Source organism: Neodiprion lecontei, chromosome 3 (assembly GCF_021901455.1).
Source record: "Neodiprion lecontei isolate iyNeoLeco1 chromosome 3, iyNeoLeco1.1, whole genome shotgun sequence".
In the NCBI taxonomy this organism is placed as follows: domain Eukaryota; kingdom Metazoa; phylum Arthropoda; class Insecta; order Hymenoptera; family Diprionidae; genus Neodiprion; species Neodiprion lecontei.
The window spans coordinates 17,388,088-17,409,010 of record NC_060262.1 but is presented as its reverse complement, the minus strand read 5'-3'; the positions used below and the strand labels follow the sequence as shown (position 1 = coordinate 17,409,010).

General features: G+C 35.3%; 1 protein-coding gene across 3 annotated transcripts in view; it reads left to right on the top strand.

The window, feature by feature from the left end:
* Positions 1-20,923, top strand: part of LOC107219511 — a 251,610-nt gene that overhangs the window by 173,416 nt on the left and 57,271 nt on the right. The window lies entirely within an intron of this gene.

The window sequence follows — 20,923 nt, the reverse complement described above, 5'->3', positions numbered from 1 at the left end:
TTGTGTAAATTAACCATTAAGTTTTCAAAACCTGGACCATGTTTTTGCCATATTGCAATAATAGGTATACTTCAATCCTTCGAACTTTGCATAAATTGGTGCAAATTTTTTACGCATACGTATAAACTCGAACTAAGTAAAATAAATTGCGGATCTAGCATCATAAAGTACTACGCAATTTCATATGAAAGTGAACAGTCTAAATTATTACCTCGAGACTCGCATTGCATTCTTCAAGGTATTGTTTGGGTTTAGAGATACAGATGCCGACAGTTTCTAGCCTTTCGTCTTAGTCAGAAATTCATTTTCTGACTTTCGGGAAAAATTAATCTTTATGCTCAATTTCTCAGCTTAGATACATCGGAATGTCCGATTTTTTTAAAAATTAGGTGGCATGCCAAACTCTTCTACGATTCGGTGATTTTTCTACAAGACGCTGTAACTTTGTCATTATCGAGTCATCTTGAGCAAATACACTAACTTAATCAACCTGCCGTAAAACCAAACCAGCTTAGCAAATCACGAAATAAAAAAATATTCATTTCGTGAGAATTAAATAAAAAATATCAAAGTTTGAACACTTGACGTTCTAAGTTGAAAATCTTTTCGCAAATTTCTCATATCTTTACCTTGTTTCGCATCTTTTAAAAGGTTACTCGCGCGTCCGTTCGAAATAAAAATCCACAGGGTTTCGTACCGTTACGAATAATATTTATTAACGAATAACAGGCTTTTACATTTTTTCACATCACGCGTTTCATTACGAACCGACGCCGGTTGGCGTTGACCACAGAAGGTCGGTTATTCAGAGAGGACATCTCATTCGCACATGTGTCTAACTTGCCCATCGGACCTTAGCCTAACTATTTCACATTCAGGTTACAACAATTGCATCATTCGAATTTCCCCAGATTCGTGTTGATTATGCGGTAAGGATGTACGGTTGTTTTACCCTTGTTCACTATCCTTGGCGTACGTAACATTGCTGAAGACCCTTTATACAATGAACTCTCTTCGTTCATCCTCTTAACACGTAAATGACATGTGGAATTTCCCGTTCAGAAGTTCGCGCAATTGTAGTACCTACATATTTCACGGATTGTGACGTGTGTCGAGCTCTGCAGGCTTGGTAGAGCGGTTCTATTCGTTTCACAGAAGCCTCGGAAATGTCATTTCGAGGTGGACGCTGAGCTGAATTGAGATTGACGCGAATTTCATCGGGAAGATAACAATTCCAACGCGTAAACAGGTATCCAATATTCCCCAAGTCATATAACAACTGTATTCGTTTGCACACGACGGTTCATCTTTCGCCTTGTTTGTTTGTCCATCGTCGATTTGACGTGACGAAGCACTTTGTATGCCACAAACAGACGCCAATACCTACTTGAAGTAATACCCTAATGCAGACCGCCAGTCCGTGATCTGCACCCAACGGAAGAGTCTCATCCGTATAAAAGTCGAGGGGTTTTGGTTTCGGAATTCGATAAATCGTTGATACGTTTCCGACTAAACGTTTAACACGCGTCACGTTCCGGCTAAGAAGCTGGAATTGTGCTTGTGCTCGAGTTTACGGTTGTTCGGACATTAGAGATATGTAAAGATAAAAAGCCGAATTTCTGATACGTCAATAATCGCTAATAAATAGGTGTGAAGTAAGTTTTTGAGAAAGATCCAAGGTGCAGTTTTTGTGTAATTAATTATTAACAATTGGATATTTAACATGTAGTCAATAGGGAATCTTGTGCAAAAAGCACATTTTTCATACAATTTAATCAAAACTGCTCAAGACAAAAATACGAAAAACTTTAATTTATAATAATCATTTCTCGTAGACTACGCAAAAATGATAAAAAACGTATTCTGACGTGAAGTTTTCTAAATATTTTAATCTAAATGATAAAAAATTCACGAAAATATCGGTCAACCATACTTAAAAATGAATAACATATCCGACTCGTGAAAGTGAGGTAAAGACGAATAAAAAAACATTTTTCCATTTTATAATTGTTTCCTCTGCAAATCGTCCGTTTTGTCGAAAATGAGTTGTTTGGTTACTCATTTTGTAAATTGATCAATGAAATTCAACTAAAAACTGGTAACAACATGCAACTCTTAGATGCACTGTTGTCAGATCTATTTTATGCGGAAGAATAATTGACTTAAAAGACATTTATTTACGGTTGTTAGTCAATAAATGATTAAATTAATCCGATTAGAAGTAATCTTAGATAACATCTAAATTTACGTCATCGATTTACACGTTCATATTATTTATTTTAGTAAAAAAAAACTCTAGTTTTCATTATGACTTACGAGCTGCTGTCCATATTACTTCAAAACGGTTCGAATAGGTTTTCTTGCAACATCGAAATACAGAAGGTTCACGGATATTTTTTCACCGACAATCGTATGAAAGTAACAATGCAGACATTTAAAATGGTTCCAAATTTTTTTCGGTTTAGAATCTACTATGTCGGAAATACTTCTGCAGCAAAATAAACTCGTAATCGAACATTTACAAGCAATATGTGGTGGCATTCGATGCAAATTCGACGAGGTTTTGACGTCATCACTGTTTTAATTACAATGGAAATTTGTACCTAACCCTCATAGAAACCCATTTCTGGGTTATCAATACCCAAACTTTTCCATAGTTCCATCATTTTTGAAATTTCGAAACATTCTTTTTATCGGATTATTTCAAGATCGGCTTTATGATGGGATTAAATTTTTTATTCGTTTTTATCAGTAATTCAAAAATTTTAAATCAACAAATTAATACCTAAGCGTTTTGAAAATTTTACAAAAATTCTTTGAAAGTTTCCGTTGCACGTAAAAAACATACTAAAATTATATACCCAGATCGGATGAGGTTGAAGCTAGCAGCCAGAGTTAACAGCCAAGCGAGCGGTCAATAATGAAAATGAGGCTTTAATGTCCAAAAATCGAGAAAATTTATCAGTGTCATAGAAAGCTAACATTTTTTTTAGAATTATGGATATAAATTTGTACTGCATAGTCCTATTCGAGAGAAATTTGACATGTTTGGCTGCTAGCATCAGCTTCATCCGGATTGGATTTTCACTGCGTATTCGTGGAAGATTTTGTTCGACATCAATTTCACTCTCAACATAACTTTCACATGTTCGTTATAAAGTGGAAAATATTGTAAAATTGTTGTACGAAAATGAATTTTTTTGGATCGAAAATTTGCTGTGCTGAAAAAATATTTCAAAAACTAAACCCATTATAGAAGTATGCTTGAAATAATGAGAGTAAGAAATTAAGCTTTTACGAATGTATTATGAATTTTCTGTTTTTTTTTTTGTTTTTTTTTTTAAACGCTAGGATTGACAAAATGTAGGGTCTTAGAGGTGATACTGTCACATAAAAAATTTTCTGCTTGATTAAAAATAGTGTGTTTGAAACTGTCCACTAAGAAATAATATCGATAGTTAACAGATTCGAACTTGTTCTGTTTTTGTAAGTTTTTGACGCTTTGAAGTTGAAATGCAATTATTTCTTTAATTCGAAATTTTTATCCAGAATTGATAAGCACGGGGATATATGAAGAAAATCTCAGTCTGGTTAAAGTTTTAAAAGCAGTAATTCCATGAGTAATAGTTTCAGCATACCCATACCTAAATTATACGAAACTGCTTTCGTTCTACTAAATCTATAACGCAACTCTTTAATTAACAAAATGTCTCAAGTTTATTTATTATCAATTAACTTAAACCTGCAACTACTTTTCCTCTCAAATTTATTTGACTTTTGTTTATTTTCTTTCCGTGTAATTAAATGCGTTTGATTACGAACAACCATAAATAAACGCCTCGTCGTAAAGTGAATTTCAAATGAGATGTAAAAAAAAAAAATGCCCAACCAGCCACATCGTCTGCTAGCTCAATTGGTTCCATTAATTTCTGAAATCAAGCAAAACGACTGACTTTGAATTATGAAAACGGTATTCACGCTAATACGATAATCAGAGACAAACAACTCAGTGTAATTTGTAGAAAGTTTCACACTGAATACCGATAATTATTTTAATAATGCGAATACAAATACATCGATAACTTCGCTCAAATTTTTACAAAAAATTCACTAACGGTACGAAATGTCACCAAGCGTAGCGGTGAACTTTTTGAATAGAATGTCTTTGAGCCAAATAAATTCGATATCTGCACAGTTTACATAACTGTCGTACTGTTTCCGAGTTTTTTTTTTTTTTTTTGAAATTTGAGAACATCACGAAACAACGCCGAAATTACAGCCGAAATCTGTAATTGAACATCTCATCGGTAAGTATGTAAAAGCATATGGGGATCCATTCTTTCCCAGGACTCGACTCAGGAAACTGTGTTATCGTCGATATTGCGAAGTGTCTTACGTCCTGGATGAAGACAACCTTGAAATCAAAGACACTAGCGGATCCTCCCCGTGGCCATTCAATTGGTTCGAGAGCCGTGTATTCCTTTCATTCGATGCCTCGCTCCCCATGCTGCGTACCGTTTGCACCCTCGGTGTCGTGCTGCAACTTCCGGTGTGCAGGTCAGGCAATAGGAAGCCTTTCAATTGAACGTCTTGCATGCTCATCCTCGGAGAAAATAGTCCAGAACGATCCGTCGAGCCGCGAAGACATACATGGAGTGCGGAATTGGAAAATCAGACATCAGAGGCTGTGTGATAGAATGTGACAAGTTCAAATAACATCGTTGATGTGTAATGGACGAGTTTTTTTTACATTCGACCAGTGCGTTTGTGTATGTGTATATTTTTGTAATACAAAACTTGCAAGTCCGGAGCGAGGAGTAACTAATAAAGAACTGCGCGTCAGTTGTGAGAGTCGGGGAATAACGAGGGGTTGACTATCCTTGCAATCGGTGTACACTTGTGAAGTAATGTGAAATATTTGAAATCACTTGTAATACCTCAAATACCGCGTGAAACCTTTCGAACTCCTTTGAAATCCTGTGAAAACTTGCGAAATCATCACCTGAAATCATTTGAAATGAATGAAATCTTTGAAATCCTGTAGTCTTTCGGAATCCCTTGAAACGATGTCAAATCTTTGTCTAATATCAACTGAAATCGTCTCAAATCTCTGAAATTTTTGAAATTTTTGAAATCTCATCAATCTCTCGAAATCATTTGAAATTCTGTGAAGATATGTGAAATCTCTTAAATCTTTCAAATCTTTGAAATCACATTAGATCCCTGAAATTCTGTGAAATTATTTCATGTTCTGTGAAATCATTAGCTAGTGAACTCACATAAGGTTTTGAAAATTATTCATGAAATGTTTAAATGTTATAATAATACTTAGAAATCATGTAAAATCTCAAATTGCACGGAATCCCTGAAATCCTTGAATTCTCTGAACTCCCCGAAATTTCTGGTAATCCTAGATGAAGTCATGTGAAATCTTATTAAATCATTTGAATCGTTTATAGTCCTTGTGTGTACGTATACAGACGTGCAGATGTGCGGTTAACCCTTCAGAGAAGACTATTCGAGATGAGAAAACGTCGTTATTCGAAATAAATTCGTGAATATAGTGGGTAAGGAATTTTTTATGAATTGTACAAGCATAGTGACTTGGGCGATAATTGAATTAATCGCGATCACCATAATCGTAGCTCGATTTACTACAAACTTTGTGGTGAAATTATTTTTCCGACAGCTCTCTATTGCAATTTACAGCAAGATACTGATTGACAGATGTCGATGAATAACGTTGACTCATCTGCTCTTCACAATCAATGTAAAAAGTCCATCACCATTACTTTCTATCGAATACTTCGGCGCAACTTACAATAAGCAGATCCTGCCTCGATACAAAATCCAGTTTTGCTCACGTATGGATTCCAACGTCTTCCGCCCTGCATGTTGGGAAAGAACTTTTGCAAATTCAACATTATAGTCATCATTGTGCTAGAACTATGAATAATATAATGGAATGGGTTGGATCGCTCATACTTCAAAGGCCGATAAAATTCGCAGGTCAATTTAATTTTATATGAACTTGAATAAGCGTTTCTTCTCTTACTACATGACATCCCGAAGTTTAAAGAAAATATACTTACAATGATATTCCGAATGTTTTCTTCGAATTGAGATGAAAAAGTAATTGAAAAATCACGCCAGTGTCAACTTTTCTGGATTACCAAAATTTTCTGTTATTAGTATTTCAGGATAATCAATTGTGAAAGAATAGAGGTGCAAAATATTCAGTTTTTTATCGAGACTTTCCGTAAATCGTGCCAAACGAAGCTACGAGAGCAGGTTCAATCAAAATTTCCAAACTCCCCACCCCTTGCCCCTCGGGCATTTCCCGCTCGATTGGATGGAGTTTCCTCGTTAACGCGCACGTTTCGCTAACTTTCGACACATCTGGATCTCCGTTTTCGATCAGATACATAAATTCCTCAGAAATATCCACGAGTTTCAGCCTCTGTGATGCCAGAGGAATGATTGATTTATTATCCACTTACAATGTTTGCAACGTCATTTTTGGACAACAATACATCAAAAGCTTAATTCCTCAAAAGCCACACACTCGCACTTCGTACCTTGGTCGGATTGCACTTTTATCATTTTTTCAAATCAACGAAAAAAGAGATTCGTGGCAACAACATTGAGATAGTGATTAACTATTGATAACAACGTATGTTAAAAAATGAGGAATTGTGGGTATAATCACTTTAAAATGAAACATTAATATCCAACTGTAAATCTTTGTTTATAATTTCAGAATGTATTTTTTATCTCCGTTTTCGTAATGATGAAAAAAATCCTCGCAGGTTTATCCTTTTCGATGAAGACGATGCCAAACTTAAAAAAAATAAAATATATTTATATATATATATGTGTGTGTGTGTTAACAGTGTTAACGTTTCAAAGTTGTTACCAAAATTTTAGGAGTCTTAGAAATTTCAATAGCGATTAACTCAAATTATAAATTCTTAATCGTGTTGTAGTCGTGAAAGCCCTTCTTCGATAAAAACACTTGTAGCCTTTCCCAACAAGATTCGTGCAATTTTTTGTGGAATAAGAACAGCTTAAAAATCGTACCGCCATTATTTCCGGACTGATTTTTCGAATACGAGTACGTTCTGTCAACCAAAGTACGAGATAATGCAGAAACTCCAATTTCCATGCAGTTTCCGAATGAAAAAAAAAAACGTACCGTTAAAATTTGGGAAACTTTTCCGCGGTTACTGGATTAGCCTTCAGCGCCAAAATCCATGACGACTGTACGAAAACAAAATCTTTTTAATTTACACTTGAATAATTTTTCTTCATTATTTTTCCAATTAAAATGGTAATTAACCAGCGTAAAATATTACTTGATTTTCTCCAGGCGCCAAAAAACGGTCGAGGTAATTTCTGCGAAAAAAACTCCGGGCGGAAAACTTTTTCCCCGTTGTGGATAAACAGAAGCGAGCAAGGAATTACCGGGACATTGTATAAAATTCGCAGTTCATACTTTACTGCAGTATTGAAATAATAATATATCCGTTTACAATTGAATCTACAAGATGTTATCATCGAAACTTTTCAACGAAGAACAACAAATATTGATATTTCATGCAAAAATACACAACAGGTTTCATTTGTCATGGCATTTTACTCATCAAATTGCTGATATTATCAAATGTTATGAGATGAAGCTTGTTGGGGTATGAAAAATGTTAGCGAAAATATTTCGAAGTTATCGAAAATATGATTATCCAGATAATGTTCAAGTAAACAAAAATTTCCTTCAATACTGAAAATCGGGTGCATCGTTGCAGTGATACGAAATGCGAAGGTACTAAATTTGCAGATGCATATAACGTCCACTTCATTAAAATAGAAAATGCCTTACGTCATTCGTCTAACCTAAAAATTTTTCACACGAAACCACGGACTTATCCCGCAAAACACACATGAGAAAGCTTTGAAATTTATAAGATTTCTTTCTTATTAACTTAAGAATGATACACATCATTTTTTAGTCGTGAAGAAAACACTGTAGCATGAAACGTATAATTTTTGTCATTTTCCATGATTTTTATTTATTTTTTTTTTTTCACTGATCTTCGGAAAGTATTAGCATATCAGTTTTATACATTCCAATTTGTGATGAGTTTGACAATAATCAAGTGTAGATACGTACGAAAAAATACGATTACATATTCGCACTGAAACTTCGAATGATGTTAATCGTAATTTCTTTGTAGAATAACTGTTCGTTATATTAATTTCTCGTCATTAGATAGTTTTATGACAAGGATTACTTTTTAGAATTTCCTTAGCTTTGCAATCAGTCTTGAAGTGACATCATCGAATTTCTGACGTTGAATGTTAGGAAATAATATGCATTGATTTTTCAAACAGTGTATCGAAAGTATTTTTATCACACTTTCGACAGTGTTCGAACTGAAATCGTAACTTTAACTAAAAATCAAAATTTTTATACTCTTTTACGAATTTTTGACCGGTAATGAAGAGCAGCAATTTTGTACGATTGTCCATCATTCTGTTTCAAAAGTACTTTTTCCACGTGATGACATCGGAGGCAAAGTTCATAATCGACGTGTTTTTACTGAAAATAACATGCCGTAACTTATATGGCGTAATAAATTATAACGCTTTCGAAAACATTTCGTACCTTTTTCGTACGGCAATCTCTAAATAACAATGGTTTGGTAAACAGTGAAAAAAATTATGTTTGTTCAATTTATCAAATTTGAGATCATTGGTGTTGAGAGTAACACGTTTCGAACATCATTTTACACTTTTGCTATGAATCAATAGATCCGTACTTTTGGTATAATGAAAAATAATAATAAAAATGATGAAGATGACAATGACCACAATGACGATATGAATATTATACGATGAAGAGTAATTGAAAATCTGTATTGTATGTATTCAGCAAAATGCTGGCTGAAAGATTCATGGAACTTGAATTACACGGAGTGGCTTCACCTAAGTTCGCGTCACGCAATTTTTCGCTTGAGCTTATGTTTTTCAACGCATTCAAAATTTACTTTCATCCGCAAAATATACCGGGACAATCTCTTGAAACTTGAAAATCAACTGCGCATGCGCGAGTTTTATCAGCTGTTCGTGCAGGCTGGCCATCCCGAGTTTCAACTGTCAAACTGTTTCTGGCGGCAATGTAGTTGATATGAATTTTCAAGGTTAGAATCTTAAATAATTGAGGTAGTGACTCGGAACAGATTTGGGAAACATTTTATTGGGTCGGAAAATTGATTCTTCAAAGAACGGTCGGAATTTAATGCTTATGCTCTTTGAAAATTCAAACGTACACGTACGTTTTGTGTACGTTGGCCCCTTGCATCGCAGACAAAAATATCGCTGCGGAAAGATTTTGCCGTCCAATGAGATTAAATTGTTTCGCGCATGCACAGTTCATTTTCAAGTTTCAAGAGATTGTCCCGGTATGTATGCGATAGTTGTAAAATTACCAACTTGAAATATCTGTAATTTTGCCGGCAAATGACCTTGACAATCATATAATTAAACCTCAATCTTTTTTTAAAGAAATGTGTCATCCAAATCCGGTCTAAAAGGATGAAAATCGGTCCTTGTTAGCCCCTCGATATGTTGTTTTTTCATTCCGCCAGCGAGTTCGTGACATTAATTTTTAGTCTAGAAGTGCTACTCACCAAGCAGCGACTCCGAGTATTATATTTACCTGTGCCTGAGAATTTTCATCTCCTAAAATTCCGGAAAAACAAGGTTACACCGATGCCGGTCTGCATGAAACAATGTTAAAATTTGCTTCTCACTTGCCTGACCACGATAGAAGCACGGCGGTGTGACACGTCACTTCGTCTCTTGATAATCCGGGTCACGATGAGCGATTTCCATAATTCGGTATGAATATATGCAAAGTCGCAAATAGGACAATACAGCAATGTCAGACTATATGAGCGCTCGCACACTTATAGGTTTACGTGTATTAGACTGTATCAAAAAAATCGACTATTTTTTTTTTCAAAATTCAAGTCGAAAATATTGTTCGAAATGACGAAACAAGATGCTGTCCAAGTTTTAACTATTAATATTAATATTTAGAGATGCTTTATCGCAATTTTCTAATTCCCATTAAAATAACATAGGAAATTTTTGTTTACATTTTGAAATTTTATGAACCGTCAACGCATTAGTGTACTGACACGACCAGAACTTGATTTTGTCGGGAAATGAACGCTCTACAAAAAAGGTCTATCATTTTATGATAAATCTACTCTTTCAAAAGTTATTTAATATCAAAGGACCTTATGTGTCATAGATGTAATAAATGTATTTAAAAAACAGTTCAAGTAACAAGAGGCTAATAACATTACATATTCTTCTTGATTGAAAATATCATGCATCTTTCTGAGCTTATGTTTGGCCGTAATTTATTCGTAAATTCATATTCTCCCTCCTTATTCAGTAGATTTTCCCAATTTTTTCCATTGCTTTAGAAGACGGTCGGAATGTTTTCGAGTAGAGGGTACCTATAAGTAATTTGCCTTCTCTTCATTATACACTTGAATTTTCCACTTGAATAATAAATGGCTCCTTCAGCATTGTTCCGACATTATTTAGCACACGGAAGTGAACACCGAGATTAATGGCGGTCTAAGCATATCGGGGGCGGATCTCAAAACGAACCGTGGCAGCATACCTTCTGTCATTTTGACGCACACCTTACACATAACTGGTTAACGAGCCGTTACGGTTCCTCAAGTGAGAATTTGCGAAGTAGCAATCCGAAAGTGCAGCCAGTAAAAGGTTAAATTAGAGTTCGCTTTCACCCTTCAAGATGCTTTGCTCTTCTCAGTTGCCAGAGATGTGAATAATTCGGTACAAGGGCCAAAGGTCTTTACAGGGTAGCAGAGATGAAATTGAACCCGGCGAACTCCGCACTCAAAGTAGGTAGGTATGTACAGGGTGTACGATCCACTCACAGTCTGTATTATCATTCATCAATGGTTACCATGATGAAAATTATTTCCGTTCTACGCAAACTTAAGAATTAATGGGGCCCACCGTCTGAATCAAGTTACGAAAAAAGAGCAATAATTTGAAAAATCGCCAGTAATATTATTTGCTCCAATGCTAGTAAACACTAGAGTCACCATATTTTGTAGGGACTTTAGTTAACCCTAATGAAACAACATTTCTAATATAAAAAATGAGTCGATTCATCCTTACCTACCATCGCTCCATTTCTGTGACGTTTCTCACGTATTGTCATATAATGATAAAATTTAGCTGATTTACTTCGATCATGGTCGGTTACCTTGGTTTTGAACAATTTTTTTGATTCACCTGAAATTCAGCAGATCGTATTAGAATTCAGAATTTGAGGCTTTTCATGGTCACACAGCCATGGACTTTCTTGAAAGTTAATCAAATTGAAGAGATAGAAATCGTTTTCCGAATTTATTTCTTACAATTAGAGTTCAAACCGGTGCGTCTCATACCCAGAATGAATTCATGATGGGCTGAGATTTCGTTTTGAGAAGCCGAATTTTTTATTTCAGTTTGACTTACACTTGATTTTATATATTCACCTTCATATCATGATTAGGAACTCCTGAGTTCTGCATTGATTACAAATGATGATGTCAACGCCTCTTCTTTTACGATAATTGGCAAGCAAAAAAATGCACATAACTCCCAAACGAAATTCCGCGCGATAGTGAAATTCATGCATGTTCTGAAATGACGAAACATGTACGTACCATAACAGTTGAATAAAATACATGCAGGTGACAAAGATGTAAGTGGATCTCCAGAAGAGAACATCCTTTGATTGAAGCATCAAACTTTTATTTACTGCAAGTACATTTTCTTAAAAACTTGTAACTTTGACTTACCAGAAAAATCGAGGAACTAGACCCTCGTGGATTTTGATCAAACTTTGTGAGATTGAAGAGAAGGCTGGAGGAAACTTTTCCAACATCCAATACAAAACAAACGGTCAAAAGTTCACGAGTTATAGCATCCTAGTTGAAATTTTCGTTGCGTATAGGATGGTATAGTCAATCCTTACCGACCAAGATGTCACTTATTTTGATTATTATCGGAATCTGTGCCTCACTGGCATAAATATGCCACAGATAGCACAATTTTATATGCAATATCTGCAGCCTAGATTCAAATGTACAAAACCTCTTTTGCTTCATGCGACAATGATGACAAAACACATATTCCTACAATTAGTGGTAATTCAATCACAGCAATACATCATCTGTCATTATCTTTCCAAGCAATAAAGAATTTTTTGGACATGTATGTTCGGAATTCCATGTAGAATTGCGCTTGCTGCGACGTTATCGGGTGAACGATACCGAGTCTTTGATACTTGGCAAAATAAATGATATTTCACTCAGTCAGTGAAAATGCATCCTCTAGTAGCATATTAAGAGGAAGTTCCAGTTGATTTTGACAAAAAAATTAATATATCTCCAAAACGATGCGTCGTACTAGATTGTTCCTCTGAGATTCGATGATTTATGAGTATTAGGATCTAACGAAGCCATGAAAATCATCGAAATCTAGAAAAAATAACTTTTTCGTGTGTACGTATCACTTATTTTGACTAGTCTCGAAGCCTACGTATCACTGGCGCGATTCGGGCAATGACAGCCGCATTCTGTACTCAATGCCGAACATAAATATGCAAAATAATGGAGTCTCACCCAATAATGCACCGTAAAAAAAGAATCTGCAATTTTTGATAAGTGACGCAGGATCTTACAGAATTGCGGAGTCTCGGAGGCTGGCATGACAGTTTTACCGATGGATCTTGTATATTTGTTGACACGCGCTCTATCGGTCGATTATCGAAACCAAATCTGTCACCCAGCCACCGAGACTCAATTCTATGAGAACGTGCGTCAAGATCAAAGTCAAAACCGACTGGGACTTCCTCTTATTGTTAACCTCCCTCTTAACCAATCAAGATCGGCGGTCACCGACCACGCCAAGTTCATTACAAAGAAACACAAACGCTCGCGATGTCGACGCACAATCTTTTACCGCGATGAGAAGCCTGTGGCGTACCCGGCGAACATTTCATCCCAGATTTCACCCCTCTTACGATGAATTTCTGAATTTCAACATTCGGTTAGTTTCATAATTTTATATAGTTTTAGAACTTTTATTTAAGCCATCAGCATCAATACGACCGATACACGGAGAGCAGAAATATACCAATTCTAATATTTCCAGCATCAACGAAATGGTCACTTCGATGAAGAATTTTCGTTCTTTTCAAACCGCAAGACTAGATACATGACATACGCCTGCACTGTATAGGCATATGTCATATTAGGCTGCCTACAGTGTTGGGCAAAATTGTAATAAAAAATTAACAATTACAAATCACTAAGGATAATTTTTAATGACATTGAATTTCATTAAAATTACATTGAGTAATTTGAATTTAATCAAAGTTTATCAAAATTACTTTCAGTGATTGGAATTTAATCAGAAATCATTTCAATTATCCTCAGTGATTGTAATTAAATCAGACATTATTAAAATTCTTTTGAGTAATTGTAAACCACACGATGTGGTCCAATTGAATTTTTTTCTCTAACGTTATTCCTGTGAAATAATAACAAATAGACAAATAAATTTACTCCGTTTTTGGAGTATTCAAATGGTGTCATCGGAACGAGTCTTTTACAGTCAATATGTGAATGGGCTATGGTTACCAAAGTTTTTTGGGTAGCTGATCAAGGATTTCACATTACTTTGAAAAATTAATTTGTTTAAATAATTTGCTTGACCAGTCAATGTGAATAAGTAAGCTCCATGAAGTTCCCGATGTTTTCGGAATTTGAAATTATGTTGAGAATTCGACATTACGTTTCCAAAGGTAATTTGTTTAAATAAATTATGAAAAACAATTGAAATTTGAAAAAAAAACATAATCATTTCCATTAATTGTAATGGATAACAGAAAAATTACAATTGTTCCAAGTAATTGTAATTAGTAGCAAAAAAATTACAATTTTTTCAAGTAATTTTAATTGACAACAAAAAAATTACAATTATTTCGAGTAATTGTAGTTGATAATCATAAAATTACAATTGTTTATACTAACTGTAATTGGTAAATCAAAATTTATAATTATTTCCCGCAATTGTAATTAGTTACTAAATATTACAGTTATTCACAGTAATTGTAATTTACGGGTAATGAAATGACGAAAGTAATTTCTGCTGCCCAATTCTGATTAGGCTAAAAATAGCTCCGAGCACGGGTCCGGGAAGCTTACGTAGAAAATACAAGAGAGCGCGACACGATCGCTCGCTTCGGTCGATAATAATGTAACCGGTAGTGCCGTCCGTATTGCCAATTGTACGGTCAGGACCAGCCCCCTGACACTCATCACTGCTCGTATACTAAAAAATTTTACGCGTCTTGTCCCCGTTTTTTAGTTCCTCTACGTGGCGCTAGTAGACTTCTGACACGCTCGCTGCCCTCGCTGACCGCGCGCAAGCTCGTCAGGTAACTACTAGCGCCACTAGTGGTGGAAATTGGCGGCAGAATCGAGGGACATTTCGCGAACCACTTTTAGCAGCGCGTGTCAGGACCGTATTTGTACGGTAATTTCACCTCCTGTACGGACTACTGTTGAGTTGCTCTACCGTACGCTGACACCCGTATTCATAGTCCTTCCTTGAGGAACAAGGATTTCTTGTTCATGGAACGTGAAATGAGAACAAAGAATCCTTGTTCCTCAAGGAAGGACTATGAATACGGGTGTTAGTGTACGATCCTGGAAACATTCTAGAAATTTTTATCATTTTTTGACTAGCCTCTGATATTGTAAAAGAATTAAGTACCGAAGTATAAAGAAACTGTCCCCATAATTTTTATTCCGGGTTATGTGTTTTTAATTATAGATGTGATAAACAAAGAAAATAATGTTTCCTCCAGGTCTTCAGCAACTGCTTCGTGCTATTGAAAAATTCAAAACCTTTAGCGTTAATTTGAAATATTCTTGAACGTAAAAATTTCAATAATATGGTTAAAACCTGTCTGGTCCTTGAGAAAAGAACTAAAATCGTGGTTATTATACGAACATAAAATAAAAAGAACAAAAATGTACTCCGCGAAATCTTTGTATGGTCCTGAAATTTCAAGTACAGTCCATTTTCACTTTGAGTACCACCTGTTGCCACCAGAGGGTTGACCAAGCATGGCTCCGCTTTCTTGAACAATGATGCTTTCACTTTTAGGGTTATAAGAGCATAGTTGTTGAAATAGTCGGGATAATGAATAAGGAAGTATTTGAACGTGCTCTAAAACAAACATGTCAAAAATTTATAAGCTATATTTCACACGAAAAAAGAGTTACCTGTCAGATACTCGTCAAAAATACATTTCCATTCCATCAGTCGCGAAATAATATGCAATGCGACAGCAATACGAGGTAAGATTACAGTGTAGCAAAATGCGAATTATTATTAGTTCTCATACGAATGACTTGAACGAAAACTATGCTAACACGTAATAGAATAAAAACTGCAGAGCCTTCTGCGGTAACACCGCTGTTTTCCAGGCTATTCAAAAAGTAGTTTTATCACATCAAACTAACCTTGATGCTTAATTATGAATATATTCAGAGAGCGGTGATGAAAATATTCTAATTCGCAACCGTGACTGTGAAAAATTTGACAGCTTCCTCACACTGTAGTTTTGATGAAGTGTTTAACTTGATCTATTGCCTTAGTTTAAAAAAACATGTTAAATTTACAGAATATGACCACTCTGGTATGATATTGATGATAACGTAATCAGTTATGTATATCATATGGCAAATGTATTTCACTACCTGAGTGTCATTTGGCGTAGTTGTGAAATCTAACTCGGCGACGAAAGTGCTACTTGGAAGACAGTATCTAATGTAGCCGAGAAATCGTACAATCGTATGTAATGTTCTCCATCGGCTTTGAGATAGACACGCACCTCGACCTTGCTCACCGATTGGCAAGCAAGTATCACATTTAGCTCTGTTATTCCTTCGATTTCTGTTTATTCGTTCATCATTATATGGGTTGGAAAGTTTTGTGCTACATAATGCAAGCTATGAGGTTTAATAATAAGAAAAAAAAATAGACTTGAACACTGTTCATGGTTTCATATATTCACAAGCATGTATAACATGTATAGTGCTCTGTTTTACGTAATCTGTTATTTTGTCTATCTAGAACATTAAAACATCCTTCCTATATTTTAATCAATAAAAGCTTTGAGTGAATCAGAATTAGTGTGACATGCGCATGGACAGCTAGCTTTTCAAATACGAACCACTAAACATAGGACCAAACACCAGCATCGAGGGGCCATTTACTTAAGGAATCAGTCAAAAATCACTGAATATCACTGGAATTCGAGCTATACTTTAATACTGAAAATCACTTGGAAATGAGCAATATGCCAAGCAGTTTCAAACGTTTAAGAACCACTTGGGGATTAGTAGAATTTAAACAATTTCCTAATATTGGAAATCTACAGGAAATCACTTGTGAAACATTGATGATTTCAAAATGTGTAGCTCCTTCGACTGTAATCTTCGAATCTGTCCACAGATTTCTTCGTACAACTTTATGGTGCATCAAAAGTAGCTTTATAATAACGCTATAGAAAGATTTGAAATTTTTACACATTCAGAATTTGAAGTCGAGTTTTTTGGCATAATTATAATGATTACAATGTAAAAGCAAAGTTTCACGCGAGTTGACTTTCATATAATTAAATATTGGTCACTTTGCAGTAAAAGTTCACAAGATACAACATAATTCTTACAAGTTTAGTCTTGATGTTGTGGAGCTCTCAACGATCAAGTCTTGTACTGTTCGTTTCGTACCAAATTTTTTAGTTCACAGTGCCTAATTCAGAAACGAGATTTACCTGGAGTTCTGATAGATAAACTTTAATCAAAAACTCAATTCGGTGTTGATATCGAGATTCCACGATAAATATTTAAATAATTACAGAAACTTGGGTAGCTTGAAACTTTGTAAATAAGCTTGATTGATCAAAACTTCAAGTATACGAAGCAAGATACGTAGGACTGACTGTTCAGTGTGTAGATCATAGTCAGGTGGATAAGGTAAATAATACACTGAAATAAATCACTTTCTTAGAGATAATAAATATCACAATAAAATATAATACCTATTGATAATTAATAGAAATATATTGTTGCTTATAATAGTTCTCCACATATTCTGAAACAAATAACGCATTAAAATAAGTAGTTCAGTAAGCTGCCATAAGCGAGAGCGCTAGAATCGCAACTGATAGGTATTTAGCTAGATAGAGATTATTCATAATATCGCTTATAGATAGTGCTCCTAAAATCACTAAAAATCTCTGAGCGTCACAATTTCGAGGTTATTATTTAAAAAGTACAGAACACACTACTATTGTTACTAAATAACTGTTTTTATTCATGAATATCGTTTAATATTTTCTATAATTATGTCTTTAGTAAAATCACAAAATACTAAGTGTTCAATTTGTGACCAATTCATGAAGCAAAGAGCAGGAACTGCTAAAGTTATTTCGACTTGAGAAGACTTGAATGAGTTTTCGCCGATTTTCACAGAAGAGATTTTTATTGGTGAAACCATATGTGGATTTTGTCGTATGTTAAAATATAAAAAAAGAAATATTGATCAAAAAAATTGTAATCAATGTCAAGGCGAACCATCGGAAAAACTTTTTGAGGAAGATTGAGAAAAATGTCAGTGTACTATTTATATAATAATAAGATGATAATTTGCAGTAATTCGGTCAGAACTTATTGGGAAATTCGGTTTTTCGGGAAGAGAAATGGTTTCTTATTTTTTTTAACTATCGCGTTAATTAAGAAATTGAGAGAAAATAATTTTTATGATCCACGAATTTATTAAGCTAAAAGTCGGTCCACGGTGTCTATGAAAGCTCTCAATCGCCTTCATAACATATTAAATTTTCAAACAAATCAGTCCACTCAATCCTGTAAAAAAAATTATTTTCCATTTTTTAGTCATTTTTATTTTTCTCAAAAACTGATTGAAACTACCGGACTCGGACTTTGGTTGAGGTATTGGGGGTGGCACTAGAGAAATCAACTAATTCTATTTAAATCTTCTTTGCTTTATCGCCTTTTTATACCTTCAAAATTCATAGTAGTTGATAGTAGCCTTAAAAATTCATATTTCATTTAAATATTGCAATTTTCTGCGTTAAAAATTGTTGAAATCATCGTATTATAACTTGTACTTTCGTCAGGAAATCGATGCGATTTATATATAAAACATACATTAGATGTTTTACTGAAGTTTTTTATGCTATTCTGTGAATTATCGAAAAATTTTGCAGTATCTAGGTATATGAAAATACATAAATCGTTGAAAAATGTTGAATATGACACTGATCTTTAGAAAATTCACCGAAACAGCTATATTCTAAGATATTTTTCTTAAATTTTGAAACTTAAATTATTATGTTAATGACGTAAGGTGCTACAATTAATAATATACTCGTACTCCATACGTTTCGTGCGCAAGAAATAAACTTGGTAATTCATCAGTTGTTTTGGACTTCGTTAGCCGCGATTGGATATTTTCCATGCAAATATTGTGTCAGAAACTTGTCCTGTTCATTATCAAGCGCATACAACGACTGTATGTGTATTATAATATTCGAGATTTTGAGACTACATCTGATTAACGCAGCTACCGTAATTTTTTATTCTCTTTTTGAGTTTTACTTTGGACATTTTCATCAAGCTGCTCTCTGTAACGATGGATATAGGTAACTAGCTGAATTTAGCTGTTAGATGCCAATACATAAAAGAACACACCTCTTAATTCCATCTTGAATATTCTTTCTACGCTACACCGGCTCCGATGCGAGTAAATAAGTTTGCGTTGCAAATTGGAATAGAAATGAGGTCCCTCCGCGAGATATATATACATATATAAATAAATTGTACGTACAATAACACAGCTTGGCCGCACCGTGTGAACTGGGATTCAAGTTTTCACTACGATACTTTCTTCGCTAATTGAAACGAGGTAAAAAATTATAAAACAAAAAGAACGGAAATGGAAAGAAATCTGAAATTCACGTCCCTCGCGGATGTGATGAGCTGACAATGAGAGATTTTATCATGTGTGGTTTTTCCTCGTAGGAAAACTCGAAATATTTAAGACTCGCGTCTCGCAAACACCGTAAATAGTACTGAATACGAAATAAGGACGAACTACACCCATCTGTTTACCAGAAGAATACTATTTTTTAGCAATTATCTTAACATGCGGACAAACATATCGCAAATAGCTTGCTTGACGCAATTCGGTCAAGGCTACGCTCCATTAAAATTAATGTAATGAATGTTTTCTTAAATTTTTTACCTATTTGTTAATCAAACGAAATCACCACTGATCGAAAGTACGAAGCATAAGGAACACGCAAAGGTTGGTTGCCGAAACTATTACTCCAAGTCTGTTACTCCCAAAATGATTCTCGGCAGTAGTGTTGTCCTTTTCGAACACACGGAGAAAAGAACCGGCGCACTCTCTTTTACCTGGTACCTGCGTCACTAGCATTAGCTACGCTGCGTCCTTCTCTATCGCACTCAATATTACGCGCCGCGCTTCTCTCTCGCGCACTGTTTCAAATCTAGGCAACCCGTAGTCTTGACTGGTTTTAACCAGGCAACCTTATACCATCGTATTCGTAATAGAATTCTCTGTATTTCGATATAAATTTGAATGAGTAAAGAGATGGGTGTAGGTGTTCATCTGGTAAACAGATGGGTCTAGGTCGTCCTTATCCCGTATCCTGCACTAAAACCACTGTGAGAATTTAAAACGAAAAGTTGTCTGTTATTCCCTTCTGGCCAGTTGAGGCATTCTCCGCGCGTTTAAAGCCTCGGCACTGCAGGCAGGGTCAGTAGCTCTCTATACCTGAAGACGCTTCGTTGTTACCTGCAAGAAAACGACCTTCCTATGCCGCACCGAGTCTACCAGCACCAAATTACCGGAAACCAATCTTTCTGAAATCTATCACTATTCCGCATATAGCTATGGATGTGGTGGTGGCTGCACGCGATGCTTGCGGTTCTCAAGCACGAGCCTGCCGGTAAAAACCTGTCTGGAATGACTGGTCGAATTCAGAAAATATTCCCAACCAGAAAACTGAGCGCAGCTAACAATACTGCAGATGGCTAAACTCGAACCATTTAGCCCCAAATTTATCTACTAACTCCATTGCCGACCGAATTGTTTTCGTCTTATACGTATTTATGGGCATTTCAGTATTCCCAGATGATGGATTTTCCTGGGTTCTAGAAGTGATAAATTGTCGAATGATTTATCGTAGCACTATTGTCATGCAGTATTTAAGCTAGGCACCTATTCACTCTGAAATTGTTCTCACTTGTAGGGTGAAACGGTGATGCACGTGATAGAGCTCAATATTTTTGGATTAGTCAGTAGGGATGACATGACCACATCATTAGTTTTCAGCTATTTCAAAGTTGAGTACTCGATGATAATCATTTTTAGGGTGTCAAAATGGTTTTCAAACATGTATGAACTTCTTTAGCTAATCCCTGTGAAGTATTCCATAGTTGCCACTTGAAACTTTTGATTCTGTCAATGTGTTATTTATACCTACGTCAGATTTCAGCGATCATACCTTATCCTGTGGACGATTTTTGTCAGTCCAGAAAACAGACTAATAAATGAGGTCATTATTTTGTTTGTTTCGTCTTTCAATGGCCGACGTTATGTCGCGTGGAAAATGGATGTAAAAATATTACATTCCCCAAAAACATTGGGCTCAATCCTCTCTATCACTGATTCACTCTGACAGGTGGGAAAATTTCCG